Source organism: Phalacrocorax aristotelis, chromosome 23, assembly GCF_949628215.1.
Source record: "Phalacrocorax aristotelis chromosome 23, bGulAri2.1, whole genome shotgun sequence".
In the NCBI taxonomy this organism is placed as follows: domain Eukaryota; kingdom Metazoa; phylum Chordata; class Aves; order Suliformes; family Phalacrocoracidae; genus Phalacrocorax; species Phalacrocorax aristotelis.
This window is the reverse complement of record NC_134298.1, coordinates 8,031,972-8,056,826: the sequence shown is the minus strand read 5'-3', so window position 1 is coordinate 8,056,826 and position 24,855 is coordinate 8,031,972. Positions and strand designations below refer to the sequence as shown.

The 24,855-nt window shown below is 50.8% G+C and overlaps 2 long non-coding RNA genes across 8 annotated transcripts; one reads left to right on the top strand and one right to left on the bottom strand.

Annotated features, from left to right (window-relative positions):
• Nucleotides 1–9,864: 9,864 nt before the first annotated feature.
• On the bottom strand, nt 9,865–24,855 carry LOC142067765 (uncharacterized). Of its 7 annotated transcripts, XR_012664145.1 has the most exons (7): nt 21,571–23,194; nt 19,265–19,358; nt 17,481–18,872; nt 15,675–15,929; nt 14,140–14,218; nt 10,797–12,507; nt 9,865–10,409 (listed from the first exon to the last, which is right to left on the bottom strand). It is a non-coding gene; the product is annotated as an uncharacterized LOC142067765 (long non-coding RNA). The 7 variants fall into 7 exon arrangements; XR_012664142.1 differs by lacking the exons at nt 15,675–15,929; nt 17,481–18,872; nt 19,265–19,358; nt 21,571–23,194 and adding exons at nt 14,419–14,564; nt 16,384–16,398; XR_012664141.1 differs by lacking the exons at nt 15,675–15,929; nt 17,481–18,872; nt 19,265–19,358; nt 21,571–23,194 and adding an exon at nt 23,203–24,855.
• LOC142067766 (uncharacterized) lies at nt 11,583–14,778 on the top strand. The gene is made up of 2 exons (XR_012664149.1): nt 11,583–11,662; nt 14,437–14,778. It is a non-coding gene; the product is annotated as an uncharacterized LOC142067766 (long non-coding RNA).

The following is a 24,855-nucleotide window of genomic DNA, read 5'->3' as shown; positions in this document are numbered from 1 at the left end:
CATTAGGGTGTAGATGCTACGGTTTTGAGTTTAAAAACATCTGTAGCGTGTGTAGGCATGACAAGAATAGTTAAACCCATAGTAGCTAAGTGTCCAATCTGTCCTAGAAATAATCCCCTGAACCAAAGGAAACCACCTTCAGGAGTAACAAAACAAAAAATTCTCCCAGAAATTATTAGCAAATTAAGTTCTCTGAGTTACCCAGACAAAATAGATATAGCAGTATTTGTTAGTGCTGATTGACAAATTTTCTAGATGGCCAGAAGCTTTCTCGTGCTGCACCAACAAAGCTAGAGTAGTAATTAAAACGTTGCTGAAAGAAATAATACCAAGATTTAGAGTGCCAACGGGAATGTCCTCTGATGGAGCACCACATTTTTTTGCAGAGGTAGTTCAACAATTTAATAAAATTTTGGGTAGAAAATGGGACCTGCATACACCCTGGAGACCACAATCAAGTGAAAACTTTGAGAAGATGAACCAAACACTGAACTGACATAGCGGAATATTATTGATCTAGGATGGAAGTATTGAGAAAATTATTATTTCAGAACTTCCAAACGGGGGAAATGTAACCAAAGCGATGAAATCAACCAGAGACGGTGTTCCATTATGGGAACATGCGTACCTGTTGATCTGCATTTTAGTCACTAGGCGATCATTAATGTCAGCAGAACAACAGACAACGTGCTTCTGTCAGAAAAGGATGACAAAACGCGGTTTCGTGTAGCGGACTGAGAGAACTAGCCAAGACTGCCAAGATTAAGAGCCAAGAAGGTAAAAGGTAATTCTGGCAGGGGGAGATCGCGACCACCGACTCACAGACCACCACCAACCCAAGTAATACCACCTACTCAGAAGAGAACGGAAGAGGACAACCGAGCCTGCGCAGTGATTTACATACGGAACGAGTAAGTTTGTACCAATCAGTCAACAGGACAATAATGAATATGTATGAATACGTAAAACATTGATCTACAAATTGTACGGGAAAGGTGCGTGAGATACGCATGCCAGGAGGAGCGATCCCCCGTGCATCTGGCACCGTGAATAAAGAATGACTGCTCTTTAATACTAAATTGGCGTTGAGGAGTTGTTTCCGATTTTACCGCGTTTTTCGGTAACACAGGGAGTCAGACCAAGAGAGCCAGAGAACAACAAGATACCGACAGGCTACAGGACAGAGCAGGAGGAATAAAAAAACGGAGCCAGAGCCAGGCAGAGAGAGGCAGAGATAGAAAAAGGAGCCACAGGCTACAGGACAGAGGGAGGGAGGACTGAAAAGACGGGGAGGCAGGGAGCCACTCAGAGCGAGATGGAGAAAGAAGGGGCGGGGGGGCGCAAAAGAAAAAGTAGAATTTTGCAGCACTTAAGGAAAGAGAGGGGGCCCGGGGAGAGACAGGGAGGGCCCAGGACGCACAAGAGAGGCAACGGGGCCCCAGTGGCCCAGGACTCACCGTGACTCTCGCTCTCAGCGCTGCTGGCACAATTTAGCCGTTCAGATGCTTCTTTCCCCTTCTCTCCTCCCTGCCTCTTCTGCAGCTCCAGACTCTAGGCCGTCCTCCACCTGAAGAGAATACAAGGGTGCCTTACAGCTCTTACGAGATGAGGCTTCCTAGGCACGTAGCCTAGCTTGCTCGTGCTGGAGCTGGGGGCAGGCGCACGGGGCAAGGGGGGCCAGGGGAGGCTGAGGGGGAGCTCTGGTGAGCTGGGGAGTCGGCCATCTTCTGCACCCTGGGCAGGGGGAAAAGGTCATCATCCTCCTCCTCCTTTCCCTCTTCCCTTCTATCAGCTCCCGGGTAACTCCTGGGGCTGCCCTCACCCGCTCGCCTTTAGCATACCAGAAGCCTGCCTCGGCGGGTCATTTGAAGCTTCCCATCCCACCAGCCCCAGTAGTGCAGGCACACAAGGAGACACCCCTGCACCCACCCAAGGGGCTCACTCACCTCGCCGGCAGCCCTAGGCCTCAACCGACACAGGGAATCGTGTCCGACACACCACCACACTGCAGCAGGAGCAGAGGAGGCCTTTCCTTACCAGGAAGCAGCAACGAGCACGGCGGCATCACCTCGCAGGCACCGCAGCATCGCAGGGCTGTTACCTGCGGAGAGAGCAATGGGGATCACAGGGACACCACCGCGCGTGCGCGGCTCCCGGGCTCAGTACCCAATTCTGGTCGCTGGGCAGCAGCATTATCTGAATTACTCTTCTCGATTAATACCATCCAGAAACCGTAACTTGGCTGCATCCACAGAGCTTCTATTCCTCTGCACCTTTCCCCCTCGCAGCCCCAGCAGCACCGTTCATTGCCTCTGCACCAAACAGCAAAGCGTCTCGAACATTTCAGTCCTTTCTTCTCGACTGCCTAAAAAAATCTGGTGCTTGCTACTGTCCATGCCACTGCCCCCCCCGCCATGCCCGAGGGAGGAGAAGCAGCACAGCAAACCTGGAGAACAAGGTTGGGTTCCCACCCCTGCAGAATAAGCCCCAGGAACTGCTTGTAGGCATGTGGCATCAGGGTTGTGATAGGGTTTTGGTTCTTTTTTCCCCCGCCTTCTTTACATAATGTAATAATTGGGGTTGATTTTCCAGACTACTGAGTTCTGTGGGGATTTTTTGTGCTTTTGCCCTACAAAAAATGGACATTTTCACTTTCGGTTTTGTGCATGAGAATGGTTGGTGGGTGCTTTTAGGTTGTTGTTCCTTCCCCCCACCCCCTTATTTTTCCTTTCCAGCCGCACAAATCCAGCTGGAGTTGGCTTTCCCAGAAGCCCCAAGTTGTTTTCTTTCCACCAGAATTCTTCCTGTATTTTCACCCCCCATTGCAGACCCAGAGTCACGGGGTTTGAGGTTTTTTTGTGCCCAGGCAGCAGCTCCCAGGCTGCATAAACAGCCCCACAGGGGGAAGTCCCCATTTGAGGGAATCGGCCCCAAATTGGGATGGGAAAGTGAAGAGAAGAAGAAAAAACCCTGAATAACCTGAAAAAGAACACCTACTCCAGCCCACCAAGCACCGGTCACCTTGCCTGACTCACCTCCAGGGCCCAGATCACGCTCAGCTCATCACTTAGCACCCTCAGATCACAAAAAAAATAAAAGAGTAAAACCCATAATGGAGCCCTATAGCCATCAGTCACATCTTCCCTCCAGTACTACACACAGACTCACCTTCTTATAGCGCTCCCCTGGGCTCTCCTCCGTTGCCCTGCACGACTCATCCATCTGCACCTGGAAAAACAGTGTTACTGAACAAGTCACCTGGAGGCACAGCAACAGCTTAACCATTCCACAGCTCTTGCGCCCACGTAGGAATACCATCTAGAGTCCAACTACAGCCTGCCGTTAAAGGAAATGCATTAAATCAAACGTTAAGCCCTCGCACATACAAGCCGGAACAGCAAAAACACAGCACGCTCACGCACCCAGGGCGCAGCCCGACGGAGGTCCACGCGCACCTCGCCGTTTTGTAGCAGAGCCACCCAGCATCCCTGCGAGCACAGCTGCAGGCGCAACAGCAGTTTCACCTACACCCATTTCAGCACGCAGCGCTTCTGAAGCTTTAAGCTGAAAGCCCTACCTTGACGCTTGGCCACACTAGAAGCGAGCCGTAGCTAGGACTCCACAGAAACACAGCAACACAAATTGCACACCCACAGCAGCGACAGCTTCGCAGCCATTTAGACCAGGAACAACAGAGAAAAGTAAAACGGCTTCATCACCCGCACAGGAAAAGCGGCAGACGGAGACAAAGGGTCAGCATTCATAGCCCTTACAGAACACAGGCGTTCTCTCTCCTTCCATTCCTAAACCCATCCCTTAGGTCTAAATATCGCAGCCCTGCTGTGGCAATAGCGAGAGCGGGGACCAAGAGCCCTGCCGCCGGTCATTTGTGCGGCACGACACAAAAACAGAGGGACATGTTTTGCCACACACAACCCTGAATCTCCTGAAAATTTATGTTTACCAAAAATAGGCATTTGGAACATATTGCCGAAAACATTCGGCAATAAAACTTTTGTGTTTGACACCCGCACATTTTTTGGGAACCTGCTATTTGCTTCCTGGTTTTGCTGGTCTTCCCTCAGAAGTTCTACCTGCAGCCAAGTTATTCCCACCCACCCGACAGGTTCAAGCATTCACCTTCCTGGTATTACCAGCACATTGACACAGGCGAGGAACTTAACTGCTCTTCTAAAACTATCCAAATGACAATTACAGCCCTGAAAGGGGAGTGAAAGAGAAGAAAAGATCAGCCACTAAAGATGCTCTGCAGGCTGCTGCCAGCCAACACTGCACTCTTTTGTTAAAGCCACCCCGCCCCCCCCCAAATGCAAACAAAAAAAACCCATGACTTCATGAAGTGCTTTTTTGTTTTTCTTTTCAGCAGTCCTTTTGGAGCTCATCCCTGTCTCAGCATATTGTCTTGTCAGAGCATGAAGTGCAGATGATCTGTATCCCGATGACATTTGCATGGGATGAAGACATTTTCAGAAATAGACCAGATCTGTGAGACTCCTGCCACCTTTGTGGTTTTAATAATCGTAACTCAATTTTATCAACTGACACACTTGTGAGAAAACTAATTAACTTTGAAACGTAGCCTCTCCTTGGGGAAAAAACGTGTTAGACACCAAATGAAACCGATTCAGGGCTCCAAACCACGATGGAGCCGATAGAGCTGTTGTGACTTAGTTTGTATGTTTAATTAATTGGTTAATAACTATTCTGAGCAGCGCAGAAAGAAGAGCTGGACCCAAAGAGGGTGCGCTGCGCTGGATCCAAAAAGCACCCTTCCTCCAGAGACCCGCCTCAGGTGGCGAGTTCGCTCTGGTGCATGCCGGCCTCCCGAACCTCGGGGTCCGATGTGACCAGACCCCCACCTCCGGGGAGGGTCCTCGTACCCTGCCCAACCCCTGCTTTCCCCTGCAGCAGTCCCCACGGGCAACGCTCAGGGCCGCGGAGAGCGCAGCCACCCCGCAGCCCTGCACCCCCACGGCCCACGCGGGCACTGTCGGGGAGGCCTTGGGAACTGAACTGCGCGGGCCCGGCCCCGCACCCCGGCGGGGCAGCCCAGCGCCGGCCCGGCAGCGCTTTCTTCCTGCTCTCGCAGGCCTCGTTTCCCCGGCAGCGCCGGCACCGCCGGGCCCGCACCCCAACCCCACAGGGGGCCGGGCCCAGCCCGCCTCCAGCAAACCAGGGCGGCAGCAGCCAGGGTCCTTGCCTGCCTCGCGGGCAAGGGGGGACCCGCCCGGCACCGCAGGAGCCCCCGCCGGGGTCGCCGCCGCCGCCCGACCCCGACGAGGAGCAGCCGAGAGCCGGGTGGGGCTGCCCCTACTCCCCGGGGCCGGGCACGGGCTCGGCCCCAAAACCCAACCACAGACCCACGACAGCGCTCGGCCCGGGGCCGCTGCTGCCCGCACCCCCACCTCCCGCGGACCGGGAGACCCCACAGCCCAAACCCGCCGACCCACAGCGCGCCCGGCCACGCGGCTCCTCACCTGCCCCCCGGCGTGGCTCCGGCTGCCCCACGGCCCGGCACGAAGCCAAACCCGGCCACCGGACCATCCGCCGCCCCACCCAACCCCCGGACGCTCCGGGCCGGTTCTCGTGCCTTTTCGCTCTGACGCCTCGAGCCGAGCCGGCCCCGCTCCTCCGAGCTACCGGCGGTGCCCGCTCTGCTGCTCGGGGCCAGGCCCTGTTCTCGCCCGGACGCGAGAAGCCGCCCCGGGGTGTCCTCGGTGCGTCCAGCCCCATGCGGTGCCGGAGCGGGGAGACCCGGATACGAGCGCGGAGCCCTGGGGCAGGGGTTGCCCCAGTGCCGCCGACGGTGTAGGGGTGTGTGTCGTCCCCCCCCGCCCCACGCGGGGGGCGCACACACGGTACACCCGCGGCAGGGGCATCCCCGGGGAGCCGTGCGGCCGGGCTGCGCCGTAGGAGGGGAAAGTGATGTTGGTTTCCCATTTTCCCCGCAGACTAATCCTCCCCCCTCCCCCGTACTGAGCTGCCCCCCCCGCCCACCCTTTCCCGCGCGTTACAGCCCGCGAAAAAGCTTTTAACAACCCGATCGACAACACTCCCTTTATCCCTCTTCCAGCAGGAGCAGCGAGAGATTAAGCCAACTGCAGCAGAGAGGAGGAAGGCAAGGAGAGCCTTTTCAAGCAAGGGCAGGACAAAAATGCACGGCGTGGACAGGCACAGGAGAGGCTGCATTATCTGGAAAGCACAACACCTCCCCGACGGCAGAAAATAAGGAACGAATCGTTTCCAAGGAGCTGCAGCAGACGGATTCCCTTTTTCTTTATTGCTCTCCTGCCCTTTGTTATCCAAAGCGATAGGCTTCACCACCGGGCAGAAAATAGCTGCCTAGATTTACACGGACAACCAGAAACAATCAAGCCACCCAGGAAGAAGTTCGTAGCAGAGGTATAACACATCAGCAGCTAAAACATTTGTTACGCAGGCACAACTAGGCACTAAACAAAGGCTTTCCAACACTGGAGGTCTAGAACAGGTAGACATTAGCACAGAAGCACAAGGGGCTCCGTCACCCTGCACAAATCTCCCCGTGCCTACACACGCACACGTTCAGAAGTTAGTTATCAGAAAACGCCCGACTGAGCCATTTGCCACAGCCACGAGACTCACGACATGATAACACATGACACACGAGGTGGGCTCAGAGTTTTAAGGCAAGAAATACCCCCCACGCCCCCCACCCGAGATCTTTCAGGCTCCAGACCTGCCATCTCCCCGCACCAAACCTACCCGGCTAAAGGGTTTCAGGTGGCCCGAAACACTGTACACAGAAAATAACCAGGGACAGACCTGCATTGTTCGGAAGCGAACGATGCCCGACCGGGGCTTCTCTGCGGGGCACGGAGCCCCCCGGCCCGGCCCCGCCCCGCACGGAGACCCCACCCCCCCCCCCCGCTGCCCGAACTCACCCACCAGCGCTCTACGGCCCCCGGCCACGGCCGCGCTGCTCTCTCAGGCGGCTGCCGCAGGCGAGGCTCGGGCACCGCCAGGCCTCCAGGCGTCCCGAGGGGCTGCCGGCCACCGCAGGGGATGGCTGCCGGCAGCCGGACCGCTGCGGCGCTCCCCGCCCAGCTCCGAGCAGGCTCCGCCGGCCGCGGGCTTCCCACGCCGGGCCGCAGAGGGGCCCCGGCACCGCACAGGGACGCCTCGCGACCCGGCCGCCCCACGCACCGGCGCTTCGGCCTCCACACGCACCGCCCCCGCTCCCGCTCCGCCGCGCCGCGCACGCGCCACCAGAAGCCCAAGCCCCGCGGGGCGGCCCTTAAAGGGCGGCCGGAAGGACCGGCCCCCACCGGCCCCGCCCCCGCGCCGGACCGCCCCCGCGCCCAGCCGGTGAGCGCCAGCGCCCCCTGCTGGCCGGGCCGCGCTCAGCTCGCGAGGGCGCCGAGGGCCGGGCGGGGCGGGACGCGCCGGCTCGGGGCCGGCTCCTTATCGGGGCGAGCGGGAAACCCCTGCGGGCCCCGGTCACGGCCGGGCAGAGCCGCGCGCCCTCCGAGAGCTGCTGAACGGGGCTGCCGCTCGTGACACATACCGAGCCGTGCGCGACGGGAGCGAGCAGAGGAGGAAGGGGCCGGCGGCCGCAGGGCCCTGGCCGCAGGCGGGGGGGGAGCTGGGGCCCGTGGGGCCGCCCTGCTGGGTCACTGCCCTGCGCCGCACTGCGCTGGGGGCTGGGGCCCGACTGGCGCCGGGGGACCGGGGGCAGCCACGAGCAGGGGGCCTGAGCTTAGCCACGGCCTGCAAAACACCCCGAAGCGTGAGACGCTGCAAGGCCAAGGTGGTCCTTGGCAATGGGGGCGCCTGGGCTCGGCCTCCGCCTTACCCGCCCTGGGTCTGCGTGGCGTTCCAGGGGAGTGGTGTTTTCCTTGTGCGGAAGGTGGGCTGGCAGTTCGGCCGTGCCCCGGCCGTTACCGATACTGCCAAAGGTGCTCGGACGCTCTGGCCCATTACTGCTGCGGTACCACGCCATAGCAGAAAGAAGAGGTGTTGTGTTTTCTCACAAAAAGCCTCCTATGGTCAGTTGAAGAAATAAGCTCTTTCCGTGCCACTGACTCTTTTCGTACAGTCCATAGCCGGCTTTCGGCTTTTGTCTTTACAGCATTCAGTTTGCTTTCTGCCAAGCTTTCTACCTGCTGTGAAACATTTGGATGTTTTTTTCTTGTTGCTTTTTTTTCCCCCTACTTGCTCCACAACTCCCACACCAACCACCCAGCGCGGCTCGCCTTTCAGCCCCCAGACCCAGGAGCCTTGCCCTGGGACGGCCCTTACATGTCAGCAGAGTTGTTCCAGCTCTCACCCTGTCCTTACCCAGCTGAGGACGTCTGTGTCCGTGGGAGACACCCAGACACTCCCCCTGCAGCGTGGCAGTCCCCTGCCCCGTCAGTGAAAACTGCAGCAATATCGGCTAAGTTTAAAAGCGTCGGCAGGAGGTGCAGAATATGTAAATAAAGCGGCGATTGGCTGCCGGGTATGGGTGCAATATAAATACATTTTGTTTACAGGCCTTCGTGCCTATTCAGCGTTGAACGGCACCTCAGCCCACCCACCCCGGGGCTCGGAGAAGGGTCTCTCCAAGGGCACAACCTAAGGCAGCGCAGGAAGCCCAGCTGCCACGCTCCCAGTCACTACGGGACGCTTGCTTACAGTTACACCGACGAGGGTACGGATGAGGCTGGAACTAGCAGAAATGCTGACTCTTCTGGCCTTTTATTTGTGGAAGGTACAGTGCGCGAGCCTCGGCAGCTCACAGGAGAAGCATGCAGTGCTGCCAGACTCTCATTCTCAGCTCACGTACTACTGCCAAAGCTCCTGCCCTGTGCTGTGCCAGATGCCGGCTGGCATGAGCACCTGGGCTCCTGAGGGACCCCCTTGTCCTGAGAGCCAGAGGTACTCACTTCCCTTTGCATGAGGCTTGTAGGAGATATACCCTGCAATTTAAAAAATCTGTATCAAACGTGGCAGACTCAAAAGGGGGCATTTTTAAAAAGGCAGGTTTGTTTTCTTTTTTAACTTTATGATCTACAGCCTAGCAAAGAGCTCCCTTTCAGTGTCAGTCGCTTGGCTTTCTCCCCTACTGATGAGGTCCCAGCCTCCCGGTGAGATCTCGCTGGAGATACTCTCAGTTTCCCTCAGGTACGGGGCTGCCCTGGCCCGAGGCCAGCGAAGAAGCTGACTTTGCCCGTGCCTGAATCAGCAACATGTCCAGCAGGCGACTTGCAGAGCCCAGGGAACCCTCGTAAAGAGGTTTGGGGGTGGGGCGCGCCACATCTGCGGCATCGGCCGTGGGAAAGGACCGGCGCAGTAAAACAGGTGGGTGAAACCGCGGTCCGCGCCAATACGTGCTGCTGCCTGGGGCATCGCTTTGCTGCGGGTCAAGTCAGATGCTCTCTGTAAGAGTCAGTCAGGGTAAAGGCAGTAGAAGATTTCTTTTCTGCTCATTTTAACAAAGGCTGGACGGAGCCCATAGAGGAAGGCACTACGCGTCTTGCTGAGTTTGTTTGCCTGCCTTCTCGTAAGCTGTCGCGGAAACGTGCACAAGCAAAGCCTGTGCAAGCTGATGACAGCCACACACGGTTGAAGAGGGAGCAGACGGTGAGAGCAGAGGTGCACGCTCAGGCTGTGCGCTGGAAGCTAATGCTAATGCTGCAAAATAAAGAGTGGATTTTCTTTTTTGGGTTTAGGTGAGCGCTAAACATGACATGTGCGTATGTGCGTGTGTCTCTTGCAGGTTTTTGTCATACACCCCACCCCCCACCCCAAAAAAACAACCCACACATGCCACGCGTTAAACAGTGGTTTTCCATTGTACTTAGAAGTGCTTACATAGGCGTGTTGGTTTTTTTCTTTTTTATTTTTTAATGCAGAAACAGCAATACGATAGATTTAATACAGCTAGCAATTAGATGGGTGTAGCTTTAGAGCGTCGGCTGTTTACAAAGCAACTGCACACCTTCTTTAACTCACAGTTTAAACAAGTAAACTTGCAGTGCATCACACGTGCTTTGTACAGTCACGTTCCGCACGGCAGGCCAGATGCTTCACCCTGCCTTGTCCTTGTTCCCCCGACTCCGACGGGACCGCCGAGGCCATCCTGGGGACAGCGCCGCTTTCTAGCAGCTGGGTTGCTTGCCTGGACGCCCCACAGACAAACAGTCATTTCCCCACTGAACCTCTTCTCAAATATTTTCCTAGCCCTGCAGGCCCCACGTCCTTTGGTTCATATTTCCTTTTTTCCGGGCTTGATGCACAGGACCGACGATTTCCAGAAATAGAAACAGAGGCTGATTCAGTCCAGGCTAAACATTCTCTGACCTAAACCAAACTGTCTTCGAAGAGATAGCTGTACTGTAGGCACCACCTCGGGAACAGAAGTTGCCCTGTCATAAAAAAAAAAAAAAGGAAAACAAGGCATTTCAGGCTGAGGAGGCTGAACGGTGTGCTGGGGGCAGTGGGGGGTTGGAAAGAAACAGTTCAGACGATTAGAGCGAGCTTAGCGTTGCAAAGCGTGCCGTTATTTTTAATTTGGCAGTCAGAAGAAAATAGATTCTGACACTGATTTCCTGCGTGCTGCGGGAGTTCTCTCCTCAGCATTCCTGTGCACCATTTTACTTTTGCGTCCCGTCCGCTTCGCTTTTGCGCTGTAGCTCTCCGGTTCTAGCTACGCTTCCCACCACCCCCATTACTCTTTGACAAGCCCAGCTCTCACTGTGCTTCCCTTCCCTTCCCTTCCCTTCCCATAAAATTCACGGGTGGGTGCTACTTACGTCTCATTTTTAGCGCAAGGGATGAATTCTCAGCACATTCTTGGAGCTGCCCCTTTGGGACTCACGGAGAAGAGGGAGGTTGGCCACGCGGTGCAGCCCAGCTCTGCTTCCCCTAAATGGTTTTACTGTTCAGGTGTTGCCCTAATCTGGCCGGTACCCCTGCAAAGAGTTTGGGATTTCTGCTGCCTCTCCGGGCCAGCCGCAGACCCTGACTTCATCGCAGCGAATGACCCTGCACTCGTCAGAGCGGTTGCCGAGTCACATCCCGCTGCCTTCCCTGCAGAACCGGTGACCCTTTTTCAGCCCTTGCCCCCTCTTCTCTCAGCTCGTTGCCCATCCCTTTATCAGTGCCGGCACCGATCCTGCCTCCAGCTCGCCCTGTCTCCACCTGCGAGCGCCCAACAGGAGCTAAATGTCTCCTCAAGGATGCACGGAAGAGACGCGCAGGTAACCCAGCACAGACCACCTGCAAACATCTTCTTTCCATTTTCTTTCCTCTCCTGACACGAAGAGATGACTTAGGAAAAAGCGTACTGCTCACATTTCACCTTCACTGCTTCTACATTCCCTTTCGCTCTCCTTGGCAGTAATTAATAGCGGTGGCTGGGGGGGCTGGGGCATTCCCCCAAAGCGGCTGCAGTTACATCCGGGCGGTTGTGGCACTCCATTAGCTCTGTAGTTTTTAAATCTAAATCTTCTGGAATTGTGGATAATCCACAACGGGCAACTCACCTGGGCTAACCTGCAGCAGATGATCCGCTCCAGATAACTGACCCACTCCGGAGAATCCATTCCAGATAAGCCCCAGCAATGCCCCTCAAACTGCTGGTGTTTCACCCCAAATTTTCCCCAATTTGGGGTTTTTGGTGCGGTGATAGAACTAAACCCCTGACAGTCCTTGACTTAATCCTTATTGTAAGCATCCTTGTTCTCTTGTGGTTTCCTCCCTTGCAAAGATAGATTCAAAGATTTGAAGAATGCAACTTGGTGCCAGATGGGATTAAAAAGATGGTGCATAAGCTCGTAAATTCATTGATAACAGAGACTCAGGACATCAGTGCCGAGATAAGCACTCGAGGAACTAGTTTAAATCAGCCCCTTGTGGCAGTCCAAGGCTAAAGGACCGAGGAGCTAATTCAATGACTATATATGGGCAAAGGAAACCCAAAGTTCAACCAGCGGATAGGTGAGGAAGACCATCAGAGACCACTGGAGGACTCCCAAAGACCACTAAAAAGACAACTATGCATGCAGCTTGAGCTTTTACATATGTTAATGAATCCTCGTGAATCTTATGAATATGTATGACTTTATAGCATATAATCTTTGGAAGTTTACTGAATCACTGGAGCACTCATGGTGGATCAATCCCCAGTGCTGCCCAGCGCTGTAATAAAGGATGCCTGCTTAATAGTGACTTTGTTGCTATTGAGTTTTATTTCAGGAACTTTCTGGATACTCTGCTTCCTCTTATGGGGAGGTTCGGACTTTGAAGGATAGTATCCGTGAATTTTTGTATCAGTGGTCGTTTGGTGTTGGTGATTTCTGTTTGGATGGCTTGGCTTTTTTTGTTGTTGGGGTTTTTTTGGGGTTTGTTCCTTTGGCTTTTTTTGCTTTTCCATAAGGTCAAAGTTGGGATTGCTTTTCCAAACGGTTCACTTCTGGGTCTCTTTGGCCCTTTCCACAACACAGAAATCAGTGATTTTTGCTCCTGGTTTTGCGCATGAGAATGGTTAGTGGGGTTCCCCCACCACCACCTTTTTTTTCTCCCTCCTTTCCAGCTGCACAAACCCAGCAGGAGTGGGCTTTCCGAGGAGCCCCAAATTGTTTTCTTTCCCCCAAAACTGTTTGGGTGTTTTGTCTGTTTGGGGTTTTTCACCGCCCACTGCAGACCCAGACTCAGGGGCTTTGGGGTGTTTCTCTGCCCTGGCAGCAGCTCCCAGGCTGCCTACGCAGCCCCAGAGGGGGAAGTCCCCATTTGGGGGAATCGGCCCCAAATCGGGATGGGAGAAGGAGAACGGGGAAGCGACAGCATTTGAAAGTGCTTTTGTGCCTTCAGTTGATTGGGGGGTGGGGGTGGGGTGTGTGTCTAATTTTTAAATCCTCTCTATAAACATCTCTTATCAACATGGTTTCTTTGCATTTTAACAACCTTATATAGCATAGACATTTGCACTTATGTGTCTACTTACACATCCTTATGGAGTACATCTATATTTTATATATACTATTTTACATTTACATACAATACCTGTTTAGACTTAGCTATTAAATTTACACTTACACCTATTTAGGCTATTTACACTTACACAGAATATCTATTTACACATACCTGTTTAGATTTCCACATTAACACATACACAAAACACCTATTTAGACTAGCTATCTGCTTACTTACCCTTTGACACTGCAATCTTTTTCGACTTCTCTATTTAGACATCTACTTACAGTTACACCTAGGCTTATTTCACTCTATATAACCTCTATTTAGATTACACATCTGCTTAGACTATGTAACACACACTAAGCGTAGATGCTCGCTCTAGTCAGACTTTCTTCTGCTTTGAATTCCTTCATCTATCCTTTTTCTTCATTTTAAACTCCTTTATTTTTTAATTTAGATATATAGACAGTCGAGTTACTTTTGTGTTTTAAAACCCTATATCTCGATGTAGATTTTTTGTATCCTGAAATCCGTTATATAATATAGGAGAGATAAGTTCTTATTTTAAAATCCCTTTATACACCTATAAATTAATATTACATTTCAATATATATAAAATAAGAGGTTTTTGTAATAGCCCCCCTGAATTTTCAGGCCTCCACTCACCTGTTCCTCTGACGCATTATCAGCTCCCCCAGTGACACCGGGGCGCCCCGCATGACATCATCACCCCCCCCGGGACTCCCCCAATTTTCTTCACCCCCAAGAAGGGCACTAAACAAGGGAATCTGCTCCAACCTGCAGCTCATTACTTTAATAGTGCCATTTACAAAGGTACACACACCCCACACCCCCCAAAAAAGGGGGAGCTCTGCTAAAATCTAAAAGGTGGGGCAGCCCCCCAAACAGCTGCAGCCCCCCCAGCCCCTGTCCGCAGGCTGGTGGCTGCCCCACGGCGGAGCGGGAGCGTGCCAGAGGACGGTGTCACGTCTCTCTCAGGCTCTGCTTGGCCATGCTCCCGGCTCTGTTCCCGCGCTGGGATGGGCTCCCCGGGGCGACAAACAGCCCCGGTCCCTGGGGGCCCCGACTCTCCCCACCTGGCAGCCCTCGCAGCCGCACCTGTGGGGCACCCGCTGGAGACAGAGCCGGGAGCCCCCAGGCAGAGGGATGGCCCCTTACCTTCACCACGCTTAATGACCGGCCCGCAAACCCGGGCCGGGGGGCATCTCTTGAGCATCACGAGACACTTAGAAGACATCTGAAAAACAGAAATCCCAAACTATATTTCAGCACGTGAATAAAATAGCACAGAAGAAAATGGAGGAGCTCAGTCAGCATAAGGGATAGGAAGGAAATTGAGCCGCAGGAAGATTCCAGGCAAACGGGTCATGTCAAAACACAACACATCCTTTAAAAGCTAGAGTGATTGGAACACTTGAAAACGGTATTAAGACTAACCGATACCATTTTGAACAGATCCTTCGCGTAACACTGAACGCTCTGGCTGGTGCTGGAAAACGTCTCATCCCTTCCTTACGGCACCGCTGCAGGGAGATAACCCCGTGAGGCTGCAGGGCAAAGTTGTACCGTAACCGGAACCTCCGCTCACAGATCCACTGCAGCAGCTACAGCCCTCGCCCTGCCGCCGCACGTCTTGCTGCCTGGCTCAATGAAGCCTGAAGTGAAGCGTGTCAAACTTGAAAGAGTAACGTAAAAAATTAAGAATAAATCTCAGTAATTCACTTTGTGCTGAGAAGGCGGGCGCGTGTTTACGCACATCCAATATGAGCGTCTAGGCTATAAAAGCTTTCCATTTTCCTTCTGCGTTCATTTAACTCGCACAGCCGTTCACACCAGCCATAAGATTATCTATCTTCAAAATACACAGCAGCAACGTGACTGGGGGGTTTTGGCGTGTTACGGAGTCGGGAGGGGCGTCCGCCCAGCTGCCCCGCCCAAGAGATGCTGCTGAACTGCCAGGGAAACGCGTGTCGAAAGCGAGACTGAAATAAAATACTTAAGAGCGCTCCCTCAAAACACCGGCGGGAAACACCCCCCCACAACATTCAGTCGCCTCTCATTAAATATTTACAACAAATACCTACCTGCTTAAGTACACCTAACAAATCGTACCCTACATCTGCTTGGCAGTTACAGCTGAAAGAGCGCAAGTCACATCGTAAATCAGACAATGTTAGCTTTTTTTAAACTTTCATTTATGACAGAAGAATCGGTGAGTGAAGAGATCCCCAATCTGGTTTTACTTTTTTTGGGGAAAAAAAATACCACAACAAAAAAACCACACAAAGCAAATCCCCAGTGTTGCAATACATGGGGCTACCAAGAAGGACCGGCAGAGATGCTAATGCGTTTGGCTGTACCGAAGCATGCAGGGGAACCGTATTTTATGGTATCTTGACTGTTACAACTGAGAACACAAGCACCACCAAGGTCAGCAATAAGTATCACACGGGTCAACACAGATCTCTTCCAGAGCACCCCCCTCATCAAAACGAACGTGCCCATCGGCTCACCTGCTCTGCACAGATTCCAGCATCACACCCCGCTTCCGTCATCGCTTGTGGCACCAAATGTATCAACGCACAGTAAACTACCGTTACACTCGTGAGAAATCACCGCCCCGTGACTTCCTCATTACTACCCAGCTCACTTCTAATGCTCATACGCCGTTCCAAAGACAGCCCATGTGTTACCTACAAAACTGAACAGCTCGACAACAGACCACAGCATTCTCTGGTCTTAGATGCTGGCCGCTGCCCCACCTTCTCAGACCTCTCACAGGCATGCGGCAGCACCGCTCCCAGCCTGCCAGCGGCACCTGCAAAAAGCCAAGCGAAAAGGCACCTCCTGAGATGCTGCCCGATGCCACAGCCTGCCTGCACCGATCCCCGTCTCGCACTCCTTTCCCTCAACAGCCTCTTGAGCATCACGAGACACTTAGAAGACATCTGAAAAACAGCAATCCCAAGCTGTATTTTGTCTTCAGTATGCTTAACGACCAGCAGGCAAACCTGAGCTGGGGGGTATCCATTGAACATCACAAGACACCTACAAGACATCTGAAAGACACAAATCCCAAACTAGATTTTAGCATATTGAAAGAATAGAAACAGAAGAAAATGCCGGAATTCAGTGAGAATAAGGGGTAGGAAGTAAATTGAGCCGGAGTATTCTAGGTTAACAGGTCAGCTCTAAGTACAACACATCCTTTAAATGCTAGTGTGATTTGAACAGATAAACGTAGTATTAAGACTAATTGATACCATTTTGAACAGATTCTTCACATAAAACTAAACGCTCCTGCTGGTGTCAGAAGAAGTCCCGTCCATTCCTTACAGCACCACTGCGGTGAGATAACCCTGTGAGGTTGCAGGATAAGGGTGTACCGTAATCAGAATCTACACTTACAGATCCACCACAACAGCTACAGCACTTTCCCTGCTGCACATCTTGCTTACTTGCTCAATAAAGCCAAAAATGAAGTGTCAAACTTTAAAGAGTAAAATAAAAAATAAAGAACAAATCTCAGTAGTTCACTCTATGCTAAAAAGGTGTGCGTGTGTTTATACACATTCAATAAAAATACCTAAGCTATAAAAACATACCATTTTCCTTTTGCAATAATTTAACTTGCACAGTTGTTAATGCACACCATTAGATTATCTACCTCTAAAATAGCAGTAATTTGACTAGGGGGCTTTTGTGTGTTATGGAGTCGGGAGGGACATCCGCCCAGCTGCCCTGCCCAAGAGGTGCTGCTGAACTGCCAGGGAAATGCACCACTGAAAGCAAGACTGAAAGAATGTACTTTACAACAGTCCCTCAAATTATCACGGGAAAAAACCCCAAAATATTCAGTCGCCTCTCTTATTAAATACCTAACTGCTTAAATACACCTAATAAATCATACACTATAGCTATTTGGCAGTTACAGTTTAAAGAATGCAAATCAGTTTGTAAATCATCAATTTCACCTTTTTTTTAAAGCTTCATTTATGATTAAAAAAAAATCAGTGAGATAAGAGATCCCCCATGTGGTTTTACTTTGGCGGCGGGGGAATCCTATCCGCAGTTGTACAATACATAAGGCTACCAAAAAGGACTGGCCGATTTGCTAATGTATTTGCTTGTACTGAAGCATGCAGAGGAACATATTTTATGATACCTCGACTGTTACAACTGAGAAACAAGGACCAGCAATGCCATCAACTTTTGGAAGACGTGCTGCACTTGGGTCTTTGGAAGGAAATTGACTTTTTTTTTTTTTCTTAAAGGGAGTGATGTCTTCTGATGACTGAAAGTCTTGTGATGAGTGAAAAGGCTGATGACGACTACTGCAAAGTACATCATCTCTCTGAGGACTTGGTCTGATGGAAGTTTATAAAATGCAACTTCTTTGAATGAGAAAGATTTCCATTCTGAAAAATCACTTTCCAACTGAATCAAAAATTGCACACTGTAGGTTAAGGAAGAAGTACGCTACCGAACCAGTAACTCACCAAAACCACATCAGGACTCACCGTCACTAGTTACAAGGCTGCTAATGCTTCTTGGGAAAGCCTGGAAAACAACATGCTGAAGTGACGCCGATTTGTCCTATCTTGTCTACATCTCCTCTTTGACCTTGATTACTTTTTAGACACTAGTATCTCAGTAAGGTTTTTGAGTCCTACCATAAGGTATTTAAAGAACTTATTGAATGAAAAAGCATAAAGCTTTTATCATGACGTTGTAGTTTAACCTGGCAGGCAGCTAAACACCACAAAGCCGCTCGCTCACCCCCTCCACCCCTAGTGGGATGGGGGAGATGATCTGAAGGGAAAAAGTAAGGAAACTTGTGGGTTAAGAACACTTTAATAATTAAAATAATAAATTTTAATGAAAAGGAAAACAAGGGGGGAGGGGGGCAGAGGGGGAAACAGGACAAAAGCCAGGAAAAACAAGCGATGCAACCACTCACCACCTGCCAACCGACACCCAGCCTGTCCCTGAGCAGCAATTGCTCCTCCCCAGCCAGCTCCCCATGGTTTACATACTGAGCACGATGTCATATGGCATGGAATATCCCTTTGGCCAGTTGGAGTCAGCCATCTTGGCTGTGCCCTCTCCCAGCTTCTTGTGCGCCTGGCAGAGAACGGGCAGCTGAAAAGTCCTTAACTAGTGTAAGCATTACTTAGCAACAACTAAAACATCAGTGTGTTATCAACATCATTCTCATACTAAATCCAAAACACAGCATTGTACCAGCTACTAGAAAGAACATTAACCCTATCCCAGCCAAAACCAGGACACGTGAAAACAAAGTCTGTTTCTTCTAAACATCTGAACTCTTACTAACAGTTTCTTTCCTCTTTTAGTACAAAATTATTTTCACAGTATCATTTAATAGTAAGCACACAGAAACGGACGACTGTAGAAGTCACATCCTAGCTCAAATGGAATCCAATACGTGGCATCAGAAGCAAGGCTTGCTAAAGCCTTAAGGCCACAAACTGGGAACTTTCACTTAGATATGCTGACCACACACTGAATGTTTACTTAGCAACGTGAAGGAAGGCCCCGGAACCAGTGCGAACCAGACAAGGTAGCCACAACCTTCAGCAGAAGCTGCATCCGTTAAGATAAGAAAAGGGATGTCCTGCCTGGAGACAGAGAAAGGATCCAATCAGGAATAAGGAGACCCCAGACCCAAATATCGCTATTGGACCGAACCATCGGGTAAGGGGAGGGAAACTTAGATTGTAAGGGTATAATTGCCCAGAGGTTCCTTTTTTCTGGGTCCCTCTCCAGGGGCACCCACCTCAAGCTGCTCTTCACTGCTGTATCACTCAAAAAACTTGCCTGGCACACATCGTGTTGAGACTGTGCTTCAGGGAAACCCAGGGTCGAGCCTGAGAGGAGAAAAAGTGCCCAAGAGGGAGTGTGTGTGAGCAAGGAGTCGAAAAGGGGTACCCGTCAGCTCAGTGGAGCTGCCTGCTGCAAAGGGACTCCGGTCCTAGCAGTTAAGTCTCAGGTGGCATCTGTCCGACTCCCTGAATGGCATGTGAATGCTCAGGCTGCAGCTTCTCTTTTAACACGATTACGCTTTCAGGAGGAGAAAACAAATGGAGGGAAGTAAGCTTTGCACAGGCATAACACGCTCCAGAACAGACCTTTTTAGTATTTGTGTTAAAATATTTCATAGAAAAACTATAGAAAGAGAGTTGGTACATTCTTAATGTTAACTTTAAAGTCCATAATACAAATACCTTAGGGAAAACGCAGGCACACATCGCATACATACCTTGTACTGCAGACCACTATGGATTCTTTCCATCTGTCTTGTACTTTCATGGCAGAAAAAGGGTGACTATAGTGAAATGGTGGCAGCTGACATTCTGCTGAGAGAGGAAAAATCCCTTTAGCATAAAGCTGGGTAGGAATCTAAAGCTTCCCTTTTTTTTGTGAAGGCTTCTTAAGACTACAACTGAGCGGAAGAAAAAGTATTTTGTATCATCTTTGCTACAGGCCACCAGAGCTTTTGCATTTTTTTTTAAATGACCATGCCTTTTTTTGACTCCTTGGCAGATTTATTTTCGCTAGAACTCACTTTCATAGATACACACAGGTGAGAGGCAGGGAGATCTCCATACATTGTCTCGAGCCTAAGTATAGCCTAGATTTCCTCACCCTATATGCCCCAAGTTGAATGTTTTTCTTAAAGTGCACAGCAACCCATCTGTCCTTGTGAACTACCTCCTTACAAAAAAGGAATGATTTTTTTCAGGCCATTTCATCAAACGGTCAAGACCTTTTAAAACTGCAGTTGTGCCACCAAGCCTGCTTGGGGTCCTTCCTAGCTTTTGACTGTCCTCACATTTAACAGGCACGTGCTCTATTCCACCTCCAATCAGCAAAAACACAGCACGCTCTCACACTCGGAGCACAACCCAACGGATGTCCACGCACACCTTGCTGTTTTGCTGAGGAGCCACTGAGCATCCCTGCAAGCACAGCTGCATGCACAAGACCAGTTTTACCTACATGGAGTTATTGATTTCAATGACTGTAGTTTCTGAAGCTTTAAACCGACAGCTCTGTCTTGACACTTTGCCACAGTAGAAATGATCCATAACTAGAACTCTACAAAAATGCAGTAACAGAAATGGCAAACCCACAGCAGCAACAGCTTCAGGAACATTTAGACCAGGAACAAGGGAGAAAAATAAAACAGCTTCATCACATGCACAGGAAAGCATCAGAGAAAAGAGTCAGCATTCATAGCCGTTATGGAAAGCAGGCATTTGCCTTCCATTCCTAAACATATTTTAGGTCTAAATATTGCAACATTACTATGGCAACATTGAGAGTAGGGAACAAAAGCCCTGCCACTGGACATGCTATTGACTGATGCTATTCGTGTAGCAGGACACACAGACAGAGGGACATGTTTTGCCACACACAACCCTGAATTCCCTGAAAATTTATGTTTACCAAAAATAGCCATTTGGAACATAATGACAAACATTTGGCCATAAGACTTTGACTTCTTTGATGCACAAATTTTTGAGAACTTGCTATTTGCTTCCTGTTGTTGTTGTTGTTCTTCCTTCAGAAATTCTACTTGTAGCCAAGTTATTCAATACTGGTTCAAGCATTTATCTTCCTGGCATTACCAGCGTATTTACACAGGCAAGTAACTTAGCTGCTCTTCTGAAATCATCCAAATGAAAATTACAGACATGTAATAGGAGTGAAAGATAAGAAAAGGACATGTCGGGCAGCATTAGAGTTCTGCAGGCTACTACTAGTTAACATCGCACTCTTTAAAAAAAAAAAGACAAAAAACCTAACCAAACAAAAACAAACCAAAACCACAACCCCACAAAAAACCAAACCAAACCATGATCTTGTATCTTTTGTTTCTTTTGGAGCTCACCCTGTCTCAGCATATTGTCTTACCAGAGCATGAAGTGCAGATGATCTGTATCCCAACGACATTTGCATGCAACGAATACATGTTCAGAAATAGTCCAGATCTGTAAGACTGGTGTAATTTTTACGGTTTTAATAACCATAACTCAGTTCTATTGGCTGACACATTTGCGAGGAAACTAATTAACTTTTAAACGTAGCATCTCCTTGGGGAAAAAAAATGTGTTAAAGACTGAAAAAAATTGTGAGTCAGAGCTCCCAACCATGATGGAGCAGTGGGGAAATTAATGAAAGTGAAGACAAACAGCAGCTACATTAAGTGAAATTTGGCTTTAATTCTAATCATGTACTTCAGAGACTTTCCAAGTCTGCAGCTGAATCCTATGAATAACTAGCCCCTTCTTTGAAGAGCAAACTTTTTTTTACGTGAAGGTCCTAGACTGAAGGCTCCACGGAACAGAATGTGGATTGAGCCACACAGGACAACATGCCATCAACACGCTAATGAAAAACAAACAAACAAACAAAAATCAACTAAAAGTCAAGTTTAAACACCAGTTTCCGTCATATTTATTTCTCATTTTCTAGCACCTAGATGCCAGTAACTATACTGATGCCACATATTACTAAAAATTTAGTTATGCATATAAAAATAAAAGGCTATTTCCAACTTACCCATAAAGTTAGTACGAACAAACAGAAGAGAAACACTTGACCCTAAAAAATGTAACAGGCAGCTCTTAATTCATCACAGACGAAAGTTCATTCTTTTACCTGAAAGGAAAACATTTGTAACAACCAAGGGACTAACTCAGGAATGAGGCAGGTTCTGCCGACTGCAATTTTTCATCAGCTTTTCTGCAGTGGCAGCAAATTTGCCTTTTCTCTGCATTTGACGTGGACTACCTGTAGCATCCCTGAACTCACAAATGTTTCGCCCCGTACGTGCTATTACCTGAGCAGCAAGTGGAATCAGCCGTGCAGGATTTTCTTCACGATACAGATACACTCCTTTCCCTCGACAGCCTCCCACCCGGCCTACGTCACTTCCAGGTGCCGTGTTCAGCTCGCCCGCCGTCCGTAACACCCAAACGACACGCGTTGCTTATAACTTCACCAGCAACACAACACCTCAGAAAAGAACTGCTACTTCAGCCCCACCAGTCACCACTTGCCTTGCTCGACTTGCCTCCGGTGCCCCGATCACGCTTTGCTCATTGCTACGCTACTTCAAAACCAAAACAAAAGACAAATTCAAGGAGCAACGGAGGCATAGAGCCATCGGTCACATCTTCCCTCTATATACACCACGCACCAACTCACCCGCTTACATCGGTCCCCTCAGTTCCCCTCCATCGCCCTGCACGACTCATCCCTCGGCATCTCCAAAACCAATACCAAACAAGTCGCCTGGTTGCACAGCAGTACCTTAACGGTTCCTGAAGACCGACTATAACCTGCCATTAAAACAAACATATGACATCAAACATGAAGCCCTACGCACGTACAAGCTTGAACACCCTGCAGAGGTAATCTGCTCAGCTGAACTCTAGCTGCCTCTCCCAGATAGCCACGGTCACGGCCTCCGAGCCCACAAAACGTCACGGTGATTACGGTCCTCGCCCGCTGAGGAGGGCCACTCAATCCGAGATGACGGTACAACCTTTCCCCCAACAGCCTTGGCATAACAACAGATGAACCCTAAGCTCTCATCGCTGTGCCACCTACCCGACTCTACACGGCCAGCAAGGCGGTCCGAGACAAACTCGGAAAACGCACACACCAACGCTATGAGAAACACTACAAACCGCGCGCCTCCGAGACGAGAGAACGCTCTCGGCAAACAGAGAGACAACTGGACAGAAGAGCTCGTCCAGCAACAAGACCTGCAGAACCCTGACAGTGACGCAAGGAGGCCCTAACGCGATCCAAAAAGATTAGAAGAGCATCAGGGCCCGTGACAAGAAGTTCCTCTCAAAACTGAGAGGGAGGAGGCACAAGAAGCCCAGCTACAAGACCTAAGAATGTAAGGATGCAGGAAAGAAATCACGCTCCCTGAAAATGGACAGCGACAGAGCAGAGCTGTTCACGCATCTGGGAACGACGCCGCAGACGACAACTGCCCAGAAACTCCTCAAACACCAGAGCGATCCACACTTTAAACTGTAACGCAAAAAAAGAAGCACCCGATGGGCACCGGCCCCACAATTAGAACCTTGCCAGGCCCTAGGGATAGCGCTGTGCTCCTGAGAGCAAAGAGAACAAAGTCACCAGCCCCATGCGTCTCCTCACTGCGACCCGCCTCGCCTGAAATGCTCCTCAAATAGCCTTCAGTCGCATCTTCCCTTTAATCCTGCACACGGACCCGCTGCCTTAGTGTGCTCTACTCAGCTCTGCTCTATCACCCTGCACAGCTCCATCTTCATCCTCTGCAAGAACAGCATGATAGAACAAGTCACCTGGACGCACAGCAACAGCTTAACCATTCCACAGGTCTTGCTTCCACGTAGGAATACCATCTAGAGCCCAACTACTGCATGCCGTTAAAGGAAATACCTTCAATCGAATGTTAAGCCCCACGCACGTACAAGCTTGAACAGCTGAGAGACACCCTCTGCTCAGCTAGCACTCTAGCTGCCTCTCCCAGACAGCTACGGTCATCCCCTCGGCACCCACAAAACACCCCGGAAATTACCGTCCTCGCCCGCTGCCAACGGCCACTCGCTCCGACGAGGGTTGTACGGGCGTTGCCAAAACAGTCTACGCATATTAACATTAACCATATACCCTTATTGCTATTCTTTCCCCCACTCTACCATTGCTACACCCCCAGGCGGAGCAGCTCTGACACAGGCATCGACGTGCACGGAACGACACCGCTCACAAATACTACAAGCGACGTGATCGAGGCACCTAAGAAAATTCTCACCGAGACGACGGACTTCCGGCCCAGAGATGCCACCGGGCGAGAAGATCTGTAGGGCAGCGAGGAAGAAGCTATAGCATCTGCAGAGAAGTCACGCACCATCACCTGCGATAAAACCATATACCCACAACTAGGACGATGCACGAGCGACAAGCCACTCTTAAAGACCTCAGAACGTTCAGGGGCAGGGAACAGGTCCCAGAAAAGGGCTCTGGGTATTCAGACTGCTCTTCAGCAGCAGTACTGAGGCCGCCTTAATCACTGCCGCAAAAAGATGACTTTCTATAAAGGTCTAATATTTAAGACACAAGACAAATCTATGCAGTAGACTTAAAATGCGAGAAAGGAAGCTCTCGGTTACCATTATGCCGATGAGCCAGGGCTTGCAAAACCCTCAATATTGCTACCTAGGTGCCTGCTCAGCACGGAGAACAACAGACACATCGAGACCCGAGTACAGTAAGGAACAAAGACAGACTACAAAATCCACACAACAGCACAAGCACAGGCAGGAACTCCCCTGCCTGGCAGATGCTTCAGTTTTGCAGAAAGGACACCACAACCTCTCTCGGCCCAAACGTGTCCGGTCTCTGAACGGTACCCTCCGCTGATTTGACAACCCCTGCCTGCCCCACCTGCGCTTCCCCCAACCGACCAGCCACCTGCACAAAGACTGCATCGGCCCCTCAGCTTCCCTTCCAAATCAGGGGGCTCAAAAGCCATCCTTTAAAAAGGCCACACAGGCTACGTAGGATGGGGCTGCGGTCACACGGATACTCTTCATCTCCAAACGTGCGGTGCCATCACTCAGCGTCACACCACTCAACGCCGGCCACTTCTGCAACGACAGCCTCCTCGGAAGCGCCGTGAACTTCCGCTCGCCCACACTCTAATGAGGCTGGATGTCGTGGCCGCCGCCACCTACGGTGCCTAGAGAACCAGAGAGACAAGGTGACCGCTGCGCCTGGAAGCGGCCGCCCACTCACAAACAATTCCACACCTCAAAAATGACGGCTGCTACGGTTCCCTGTTCA